Source organism: Centropristis striata, chromosome 15 (assembly GCF_030273125.1).
Source record: "Centropristis striata isolate RG_2023a ecotype Rhode Island chromosome 15, C.striata_1.0, whole genome shotgun sequence".
Classification (NCBI taxonomy): domain Eukaryota; kingdom Metazoa; phylum Chordata; class Actinopteri; order Perciformes; family Serranidae; genus Centropristis; species Centropristis striata.
This window is the reverse complement of record NC_081531.1, coordinates 36,892,321-36,904,635: the sequence shown is the minus strand read 5'-3', so window position 1 is coordinate 36,904,635 and position 12,315 is coordinate 36,892,321.

Here is a 12,315-nt window from a genome sequence, read left to right as displayed (position 1 = left end):
AATCACAGCAAAGTAAAAAGGGAGGTGTCACCTCGTGTCAATTTTATTTTTTTGTTGTTTCTTCTTTTTTTTTAATTTAATTTAATTTAATTTTTTTTATTTAAACATATACAGCAGTAGTACAGTAACGGGAGTAGCAGGGTAAACATTACATTAATACTATTTAAGAAACATCTAAATAATACAAAAATAAAGACAAATACCAGATAATCACCTCGTGTCAATGCAGTCCCCTCTCGCCTGTGTACGCGTCATCACCTGGCCGACTTCTCGCGATATATCGCGAGTTCAGGCGGCATCACCTGGCAGCGGCAGGTGAGGGAAACTTCGCTCAGTGAGTGAAAGAACTGTGGGAGGAAACGATCTGCGGTCCAGATGGTTGAGAGACCTCAGCGGTGGTGAGTGAGCACGTGTTACCAGCCTGTTGGTGCATCGATCATGTTGTTGAGCTGGATCGATCGATTGATTGGATAGAGTCAGTGTCAGTGAGCTCAATGCTTGTATAAAGATTGTTGCCGTGAGTTTGTTGTCATAAGTCACGTTAAAACAAGTTGTCAGTGATCTTATATGTCGGTTTATGATGATGAGATTGCATTGTTAGAAAAGCTTCACACACACATGCACACACACACAATTAGTTATATAGTTTAGAGTTTATAAATTAAACTTAATTTGTCAAGACCATTTTTACAAAGACAGAACTAGCGAAGACCATAAAAAAACAAAGAAAAAAAGACAAAAGTAATTTGAAAAACTTGACACCAGGGCAGAAAATAAATAAAAAATGCAATAAAAAATAGAAAGAAAAGAAACATTTAAAGAGCGATAAGAAGAGTAATTATAGTAAAACTAAATTAAAACTAGATTAGAAAATAGATAAGAAGACAAAAAAAAAATCCAATAATTACTACATAAAACTGATTTAAAGACAAAGAAATAACAGAAAAAGGAGGAAAAATAACAGATAAAATGAAATAATGTTAAATTTCACTAAATAAGAAGCAAATAATTCTGTATATAGAATATATATTCCTATTCAAATTCCCGACTAAATAAGTAGAGGATAAAGAACAGTGTCATTGTCCCAGGAACATCATGACTTTGATATTTCATCATTAATGGACTCTTATTTTTGTGTGACTTGGTTTTGGGCAGTTATCATTCTCTGGAACTGCAGATGTTGCCAAGAAGTCATTTACTGCTGGTTGCAAGTCAGCAGTGGTGGAAGAAGTATTCAGATCTCTTACTTAAGTAAAAGTACCAATACCACACTGTGAAATTACTCCACTACAAGTAAAAGTCCTGCATTCAAAACTTACTTTAGTAAAAGTACAAAAGTATCAGCATCAAAATGTACTTAAAGTATCAAAAGTAAAAGTACTCGTTATGCAGAATGACCCCACTCAGATTGTTAAATATATTTTCAATATATGATTTGATGATTATTGTTGATGCATTTATATAAGCGGCATTTTATTTTTTCAAGGTAGGGCTCATTTTAACTATTTAATATGCTTTTATGAGGTCTAATTTTTAGAAAATGTCACTTTAAACTTAAAAACCGATCATGTTTTTCATGTTAAATCCCAATCTAAAAAGTAACTAAAGCTGTCAGCTAAATGTAGTGGAGTAAAAAGTACAATATTTGCCTCTAAATGTAGTGGAGTAGAAGTATAAAGTTACATAAAATGGAAATACTCAAGTAAAGTACAAGTACCTCAAAATTTTACTTAAGTACAGTACTTGAGTAAATGTACTTAGTTACATTCCACCACTGCAAGTCAGTGTGAGTGAGTTCCTGCTTGCATCTATTAGGTTATTGCCATAAGTCTGTTATTGTTGGAAGACTCGTCTTACATGCAGAAATGGCTCCAAATCACCCATTTTGACTTCGATTAGCAGGTCACCTACCAGGTGTAGTGTGTCTGGGTCATTGCCCCGGTCTGGCCCACTAAGACTCTATCAGAATCAGCCTCTTGATGCATAGCAGCGCTGTGCTTCTGCATTTCTTTTAGTAAACACATCTAATTGAATTAACATATTTAATTAAGATGCTAAACAGTTGAGGGGTTGGCGTGAAGGAGGGACGACACCAGGAGAGGATCTGCATCCTCGGGGCAGAAACCTTCCACACAGCCAATAAATAAAAATAATAAAATACCTCTTTTACTTTCAAATGATCCATTTCAACAACAAAATTGTTGCAAAGCTCAGGCCAGTCTGGAGCTCCACCAGCTCCAGTCTGGAACTGGTGGAGCTCCAGTCTGGCCTGCAGGAGGCTCTGGTTAGGAATCAGTCTGTTGCTGCAGAGTAGAGCCATGCACCTGCCTTTACTCTGTCCAACCACAAACCAGGAAGACCTCTATAAATATATAATATTAAGATGGAAACCTCTAACCTTCATGGGAAACACAAATCTACCAGCATCATGTCCTGTTATGGAAAATGGGGTGCACTTACACTACTGGTCAAAAGTTTTAGAACACACCAAATTTTTCCAGAATTTAATTGAAAATGATGCAGTTTAATGTCTCAGTGTACTCTGAAATTAATGCACATTTGCAACATTTAAAATTCTTTATTGAGCATGATAGTGTTTTGAAAGTAAAAAAAAGATTCAAAATCACATTTTATGTTGGACTAAAGGACTAAAAAAAGACACAAAATAACCAAAAAAAGACACAAAATGACCAAAAAAAGACACAAAATGACAAAAAAGACACTAAAAGCACACAAAATGACAAAAAAGACACTAAAAGACACAGAATGACAAAAAAGACACTAAAAGACACAGAATGACAAAAAAAAAGACACAAAGTGACTTACAAAGACATGAAAAGAATTCAAAAATGGACAAAATAGCCCAAGACTCCATAGAGTTAAGTTGTTAACCCATTTCTTGTTCCCTGAAAAAGGCCTACTTGTATAATTCTGAAATGTACATTATTTTCCAGTTTTGGTTAAGCTTACCTTTTTTTATTTACCTCTGGCAGTTCACCACTTACCTTTGGACCCTTTCAAGCTGTTCATTTGACTTGAACTGCTTGAATTTCAATAAAAAACTGGAAAAATTGGGCTGTTCTAAAACTTTTGACCGGTAGTGTATATAGTGCATTTATCCAAAGCGCTTTACACACTATGCTCATTCACCCATTCACACACACATTCATACTGGTGGCAGAGGCTACCCTAAACGGTGCCACCTGCCACCATTGGGAATTCCTTCACACACCTGAACGCAGCATCGGGAGCAATCTGGGGTTCAGTATCTTGCTCAAGGACACTTGGACATGTAGCTGCCATGGTCGGGGATCGAACCAGCGACCTTCCGGTTACTGGATGAACGCTCTACCAACCGAGCCGCCCTGTTAGACCACCTGAAGTCTTTGTGACATACTGCACTGGGCTTTTCTCATGACCCACAGCCTCATATTAAGTCTTTATCTGCTCCCAGCCAGCAGTATGGGCAGGCCCGTCAGTCTGCTTTGAAAAGATAACCACTACAATAAATCTCCTAAAAGTTCAAGCTAGTGATTTTAAAGCTTTCTCCAAAGCTCTCCATGATCTGATAAGAGGCGCGGGTCAGACCCTGCTCAGGCTCTGCCTTTGTTTGCTTCAGCACGGTGCATTATTTCAGTAAGTTATGGATATTTGTCATAGTTCTGCTGAATTGTTCAGTGGTGAATGAGTGCTTTATATTAATTAAGATTTATTATAGTGCCTTTGTTTGCTGTTTAAATGTGCCTTCTAGCTTTAAAATAATCTGTATGAGTCGACTATCTCAGTGGAAAAGCTTAGAAAGAACAAACAGCTGAGCGTCTCTTCATGCTTTAATTGGCGTGTAAATGCAGAAGAGTTGTTAATTACCAGCTAACACAAAGTCCAGTTCCTACAGGAGACAGGCTCCACGTAGTCAGGGCTCAAAGTCAGCTTGGTAGCCATGATAGTGCACAGATTTTAAAAGAAATGGCTAAAGAATGACTGAATGTATGTTAGTACCAATGAGAATCTGCATACTACCTCATAATGTACTACATAATAATACATAATGTGCTATTAGCGAACATGAATATGATTTTACCAGCCTTTTATCACCGTGTGTGTGTGTGTGTGTGTGTGTGTGTGTGTGTGTGTGGTAACATGCCTACTGTAACAGGAACTACCACAGAAGCAAGTTTAATGGTGTTTATATTATATTATATATATAATATATATTATATTATATGTCTGAGCAAATGAGAAATGGCATCACAACTGCACTGCAAAAAAGCCAACTTGTATTTTTTGGCCTAAAACAGTGATTTAAGTTGGTAAAACTTGGAAATATAAATTATTGACATTTAGGGCAATAATGTAAGTTAGCACAACAAAGGAAGCCAGTTGTCTGCTCAAAAACAAGTTGGTGAGTTGTTGTTACTTATATCTTTAAGTTGGGGTTCACAACAAGGGACAATAGTTCTGATAACTCTTATTTCTTTGTTGGGAAATGCAGGAAAGAGGTGAAATTCATTAGCGAAAGCTAGCGGCTAACTGGCCGCGTCAGTTACTGCAGTTCCTCAAATGTCCACTTGAGGCTGACTTCAAAAAGGAGTCAATCCCAGTGGATAAAATGGCTAACTTGCAGCAGAAATAAACATGTTTACCATCTGTCCTTATTTCCCCCATTCATATACAAATCACTCATTTTAATTATTTCAGATATTAAAGTTTTGCATAATTAAGGACATGGCTGCTTTATGAGACAAGTGAGCTTCACATCGGCTCTTCAGAAACCTGGAGGTGATGTCACAGAACGTCCAAATGTTCTGCACTCTATGGTTGTTGCTTTGTGATCCCATTTCAAGATGGTCTGTTTTTCATCTGTATGTTTGTACATGATGAGAGTTAACAGATACACATCAGTTACAACAAAAGAAAATTTGTATTTCTTGTTCCGAGCATTTGCATGAAGTAAAGTAAAACATTTTATAGCATATAGCAATAATTATAAATATTATAATTTGGTCATCAAAAAAACTCAATGTGCACAAAAAGTACGTCTTCAACCATATCGTAATCAGATCTCAATTAAGAAAGAACAACTACGACGATTGCAGAAAAAGACATGTAGACCATGTATTTATTATAGTATTCATCTACTGGAGTATACGTTTTAGATGTGTAAAAAATAAAAACAAATCAGTTTTTGTCTATTTTTCTTTCAATATTCTCTCCTGCTTCACAGATATAAGAAAATGATTGTAGGAGTGATGGCTGATCTTAACCCGGCCTTGCTTATGTAACTCTCTAATTAACAGACCAAAATAGCAGGATTTGGGAAAAAACAAATCTCTTCAACGATTAAAGCGAGCGACATGATTCACACCATCCAAAGAACTGAGCTGAGTTCTGTAGTGATGACTTCAGATGTTGTTGCTCTTTATCTGCAGCACGTTCACATCATAAAGCTGAGAGCAGAAACAGATGTGTCTCCTCTGAGACTGGTTAATCCACTGTCTTCTTCCAGACAACCACGATAAGGTCATTAATGAATAAATTATCCAATCAATGAATTATTGATGAGACCATGTTAGCAGCGGTGTGTACAGTACCCTTGAGTGTACACTCTGCTATTGGCATACTATAACCAAAAGCATGCACAATTAATAAAAGGAAAATGTGATGCAGATGATTTAAAATGGAAAAAAAATCACTTTATTTCAGTACATAAGGTCAGGTAGTTGGAGTTAAGCCTGTTTTTGAGCAAATGTGACTTCATAGTGCTGCACAGACTGACAGATAAAACCAAAACTAGGGGTGTGCCATATCGTATCGTTCACAATAATATCGGTATATTTTTTTTATGGTTAAAAAAATGCATATCGTGATATTGGCAACGTTCCTACTTCTTGATGTCGTGGTTAAAGTTGTTTTAATCACAAAAAGCTACCTACTCTCTGTCGCTAAACACATTCAGCTTTCAAAATAAGAGCACAGTGTGTTAACAGAATCCACCACAGAACTTACAAGAAGACTGTCAAAATAAGATGCCTTAAATAAAACATACAAGAACCTTTATTCTCCTTTACAAAATGTCATTAAAATATGCCCCTGGAACCCCTAAATGGTTATTTTTATTATTTGCTCATACTCAAGAGTCAAGAGTACATTTTTTTGTATTTGGCAACTGTTGAGATTTGCACTTCACACTACATTTTAGATTTTTATTTATTTATACAGACTAAAAAAAATCATATTTTCTATATCTTTTTAAGTATTTCGTAATATCATCAAGAATATCGTTATCGCAAAAATAGCCTGAAATATCGTGATATTCATTTAGGGCCATATCGCCCACCCCTAAGCAAAACCTCAACAAATTAGGCACAAATATCCATGCAGATGTGGCATACATTAAAGGGCAACACCAGCTAAATGAAGAGTTCCTGTCTGTTATTTCCATCCTCGGGAAGTTCAATCAGTGTTTGTGGACGTGAGCTCCTCTTTGTCTCTCTCAGAGCAGAAAGCAGAGAAGAAACACTGCTTTCCAGACAACTCAGAACTCGACTTGTTGAATTTCAGATATAATAAGTACACTTGAATGTCATCCAATATCGGAGTCCTACTTTTATACTCAGGGCAAATTTATTCAGACTTTATTACACTTCTAAATACTTCACTGTCAGCCAGGATTTCTGTTGAGACTGGTCTCTCCTCCAAAACATCAATGTGGGGCGTTTGTACAGGCAGCAGAATACGACTCATATTTACGTTTTAGACGTTCCTCCACAGAGTTTCTATGGCGGATGTCACACTCGGGTTCCTTCACCCAGGAGACTGGGCTTCATGTCCTGTATGAAAACAAAAGTAAATTACATTTTATGTAACTTCCGCTGCTCACATCACCCCGTTACTATTTCACTTCCATCATTTATGTACACTACCGGTCAAAAGTTTTAGAACACCCCAATTTTTCCAGTTTTTTATTGAAATTCAAGCAGTTCAAGTCCAATGAACAGCTTGAAAGGGTCCAAAGGTAAGTGGTGAACTGCCAGAGGTAAATAAAAAAAGGTAAGCTTAACCAAAACTGGAAAATAATGTACATTTCAGAATTATACAAGTAGGCCTTTTTCAGGGAACAAGAAATGGGTTAACAACTTAACTCTATGGAGTCTTGGGCTATTTTGTCCATTTTTGAATTCTTTTCATGTCTTTGTAAGTCATTTTGTGTCTTTTGGTGTCTTTTTTTGTCATTTTGTGTCTTTTTTGGTCATTTTGTGTCTTTTTTTAGTTCTTTAGTCCAACATAAAATGTGATTTTGAATCTTTTTTTTTACTTTCAAAACACTATCATGCTCAATAAAGAATTTTAAATGTTGCAAATGTGCATTAATTTTTTTTAATTTAAACCTAGATCAGTGGTTTTTTAGCCTAAATTCACAGGAACTGCAGCCTTTACAACTGCAAACTGTAAGTGTATGTATAATGACATGTTGCTGATGTTTGAGTCGGTATGGGTGGAATTAACAAACAGTCTATTCTGTGGTTTAGGTTGGAGATGGTTCTTTGTTTGTGGCTGTGCAGCTTAAACACTTGGAGGTGAGGAGTTGGTCCTTTCAGCTGGGAAACGTTGACCTCAGACTGTCTAGAATGAAGCAAAAGGTGTGATGTGTCCAAGAAGCACAGGTGCCCAGCTCCTCGTGCTCAGAGCGCCTTTTGGTGGCATCTGGTTTTTATTAGACGGAATATCTGCAGAAGTAAAAATGTCCACACACATTGCTTGCTCTGGCCATTTGCTCTGAAGGACGGGAAGGAGAGGAGACAGACCCGCTGGTCTGTCTGTTAGAAGCATGGACACTCAGACCAGTATTTCTATGCTCTGTTGTTGTTGTTGTTGTTCAGCACTTCTAGTAAAAAGTGACAGTGGAAAACACATTATTACAGATGTGACAAGTTGTGAAGTTTAATGTTGTTGTAGTCAGAAGCAGTGAAACCATATTTTCAAGTGAACTGTTGCCATTATTTATATACATCCATATTAAAACCTTTAGAGCAGGGGTCTCAAACTCGCGGCCCGCGGGCCAATTGTGGCCCTCGTGACAATATTTTGTGGCCCCCACCTTGATATGAAAGTTTAATGTGAGTTTTATATGAATGGCACTTTACCGTGTTGTGTGTGGAAGGTCCCTTTAATTACTTTTTTTGGTAATTCTGTGTCTTTTTTTGGCAATTTTGTGTCTTTTTTGGTAATTTTGTTTCTTTTTAATATCATTTTGTTTCTTTTTTTGGTCATTTTGTTTCTTTTTTTGGTCATTTTGTGTCTTTTTGGTCATTTTGTTTCTTTTTAAAATAATTTTGTGTCTTTTGGTCATTTTGTGTCTTTTTGGGTAGTTTTGTTTCTTTTTTTGGTCATTTTGTGTCTTTTTTGATAATTTTCCGTCTTTTTTGGTTATTTTGTGTCTTTTTTTAATAATTTTGTGTCTTTTTTGGTAATTTTGTTTCTTTTTAAAATAATTAATTTTTTCAGTCATTTTGTGTCTTTTTTGGTCATTTTGTGTCTTTTTTTGGTCATTTTGATACTGCCTCCAGCGGCCCCCAGGTAATTTGAGTTTGAGACCCCTGCTTTAGAGCAAGAAAAGCCGGACATTTGAATGAAGATTCAGGGTTCTCATAATACAGGTGGAAGAGGGAAAGATATACAAGACAGGTGAGCATCTACATGCATTGTATGGTGTGCAGGGACACTTTTATCTAAATTGCTTGCTGCAGTGCATAACATCACTGATTTGTCACAGCACTTGCTGCAGCAGAAAGGGCAGATTTTGACTCATTATGGCAATAAAAGCACAAGAGCAACTAATAACATCAGTGATGGCACTTTTTTATCTCCACTCCTCTTAGATCAGTGATCCAGCATGCACAATGTGAGGACCCTGGAACAAGAATAGGGAATAGAAATTCAGCTTTTATTGGTGTTACTTCTGTTATTGATGAGTCAATATGCCAGGAGAAAGGTCTGTTGGAGGTTTCAACACATCTTGAGCCCTTTCTGGAGCTGGACATGGAAATATACTTGCTGTTAAACTTCACATTTGACCGACTGGGTTGTTAACAGAATCGTTGGCATGCTGTACTTGCCTGTGTAAATGCATGTTACTGGAGGATTTCACACACCAGAGAAGTCTGTATGACCGTATGAAACTAGTGGATTGGCAGGATGTAAATAACAAACATGGCAACACTAAAGGAGGTTACTATATTAAACATTCTTCGATGACGGCAGGAGAAGTGACAGGAGGGCCATCCCAGTCACTATTCAACTCATACCTGCAAAAAATAAGGCAATCTAATTCATATATAACTCGTTAGTTAGGATAGTTGGAGGCGCAGCTTATTTCCACCCATATTGACATTTGTTTTTTTAGGCTCTGACCTCTAGTGGCCAAAGTAATAATGACAGGAGCAAAGTAGGAAGTCATGTGATGTAGTATAGAGTAAAAACTCTGCGGGACACAGCTTTCCATGTCCTTTATGAAACCAAAAGTCAACGTTGTACATTAAGTCAGTAGTTCTCAACCTTTTTGAGTCGCGACCCCCAATTTAACATCCATGTTGTCCGCGACCCCCGCTCACTGAACACAATCTCACACGCACAGTTCAGATCACCCAAAAAAGAAAAAATTACCTAAAAAAGGAAACAAAATGATCAAATAAAGACACAAAATGATCAAAAAAGACACAACATTACCAAAGAACACACAAATTGACCACAAAATGATCAAAAAAAGACACAAAATTACCAAAGAACACACAAATTGACCACAAAATGATCAAAAAAAGACACAAAATTACCAAAAAACACACAAATTGACCACAAAATGATCAAAAAAAGACACAAAATGACCAAAAAGACTAAAACACATTAACACATGAACAGTGGAGACAGAGCTGACTTCCAAAATGATTTGGCGACCCCCAGAAATCATCTCGTGACCCCAATTGGGGTCCCGACCCCAAGGTTGAGAACAGCTGCATTAAATAACGATGCAAGTAAGACAACCTCTGTATTCAGCTCTGTGATGTTCTGTCACTACAGCATCTCGTTATGTGGATCAGTAATTGCTGTAATCTATGATATGTCTTTCTTTTAAACAAAACAAAATAGTTTTCTAAACTTGACCAAGTAGCTTATTCCACAATGTGTGACCACTTCACAACATTAAATAGAATCGTATTTCACCAGATATTGTACTAACTGTTGTTTGACAGTATGTTACCTGAGCTCATGTGCGAAGTTGCTTTAATTCACTAATCTTCCCCGTACATTCCTTCAAATAGAGTTCACACTTCTCCAGCTTTTTATTCCACTGCCTCCAAAGTTAAATCTCACTTTTGTATTGAGTAAAATGTCCGAACTCATAGAACATTCTGGTTGTGGCGTGCATCTGGTTATGCAGTAATTCAACATGACAGATTTGATATCTTTGGAAATCTCGAGCAGAATTTTTAATAAAGTTCTGAGGGTTTGAGCCACGCTCAGCCGCATAATAATTGAGTCATCGGGGGTCTGAGGGTCCGTGGGGTTGGCAGATTGAGTCATACTGGATCCAGTCACGTGTTTCTGACAACAGCAGCGCTGATGCTGCTAACAAGCAGATGTTGCTACATTGTTCGCTGTTCTCTCGTCTTCACATTCTAATAGCTGGCCTTGCAGACTGGACAGCCGTCAGGGCCACAGACTGTACCGGAGCTTCTCCATCACACTGAAGAGCCGTTTCATCTCAGCTGGACTTATTCACAGTTCAGCAGCTCCACGTTAGAGCGAGTCAAAGAGTCAAAGAGTCAAAGAGCTCCAGTCCTTGATCCCAGGCTGCACTCAAAAAAATGATTCAAGCCCTTCTTAGATGTGACACATTAATGTATTGTTTATCCAATGAAAATATATCAATTAAAATCAAATCAAAAGTAGTTTAAGAAGTGTAACCTAAATGTATTAATGTACTCCCCTGTCCTTCCCTTCAACCCAAAAAGAATGACTTTCAGTTTTCCAATTCTATGTTTTTAGGTTGAACGAACACAATTTCTTTATTTTAGCTCTCCTCGACATAAATGAGTTGAGGTAACTCAATTTAAATACAATACATACATGTTTTTAATTTGAGTTTGACCAAATGTAAAAAAAAGTGAGTACTTTATATTGCATCGATGCACTTGTTTTGAGTTTGGGCTACATATATTTGTTGGATGGAAATTCTGCCCACAATTGAATTGAGTTCATCCAATGAGTTATTTTTTTGAGTGTGGGACCCCTCCATCCCTGGTGGCAGCTCCCTCACCAGAGGGACTGTTACCACCAGTGGTGGTTCTAGACCAGTTCTACTGTGGGGGCCAAGGAGGGGCCAGTGTTTAATCAGAGGGCCACATTAAAAATCGTCAAAAATGATATTTAAGCATTCAAAACCTTTATTTTAGCTAAAAGTCTCATATTTGGAAGAACTACATTGATTGAAACAATGAGACTCACCAACATTAACAGTTATTTTTGTGCGACAATGACATTTCTCATTTTTGTGCACAATTATTTTTTTGTAATTTTGAAAGTGCAGTACAGTGAGAATGATCTTTATATTTAGCTTTTATTGCACAAATAAACTATTATACAATGTACACATTCTGGGTTCCTTTTGTGTACAGTGAGATATTGTTTGAACAAAAAATAGGTGAGAAATTGATTTTTAAGAGATGATGTTTAAGCATTCAAATCCTTTATTTTAGGTTATTTAAAAATCTAATTTAAATATATTTGGAAGACATAAATACATTGATTGAAACAATGAGACTTACCAACAATAACAACTATTTTTGTTCGACAATGACATTTCTCATTTTTGTGCACAATTGATTTTTTTCATTTTGAAAGTGCAGTACATTCAGAATGATCTTTTTTTATATATATACACAAGCTTTTATTGCACAATTCAACTATTATACACAATCTGGGTTCCTTTAGTGTACAATGAAATATTGTTTGAGCAAAAAATAGGTAAGAATTGTTCCGTCGTTCATTGTTATAAATTGATCATTTTATTATTAATTTGACACAGGGGCCACAGCAGGGGCCAAAGGCTTCTTCACAGGGGAAGGGGCCCCTGGAGGCCCCTGGGTAGAACCGCCACTGGTTACCACTCAGTGATGCCTCTCTCCGTTTGGATAATGAAAATGAAGAATAGTTTAGACAGAATAATGCGTTTAAAAATATTCACTATTGGAATATTTTGTTCCTGTCCATTCTTTATCTCCAAAGTGGCAATTTTTCCTTGACTAAGACAAAAGAGGC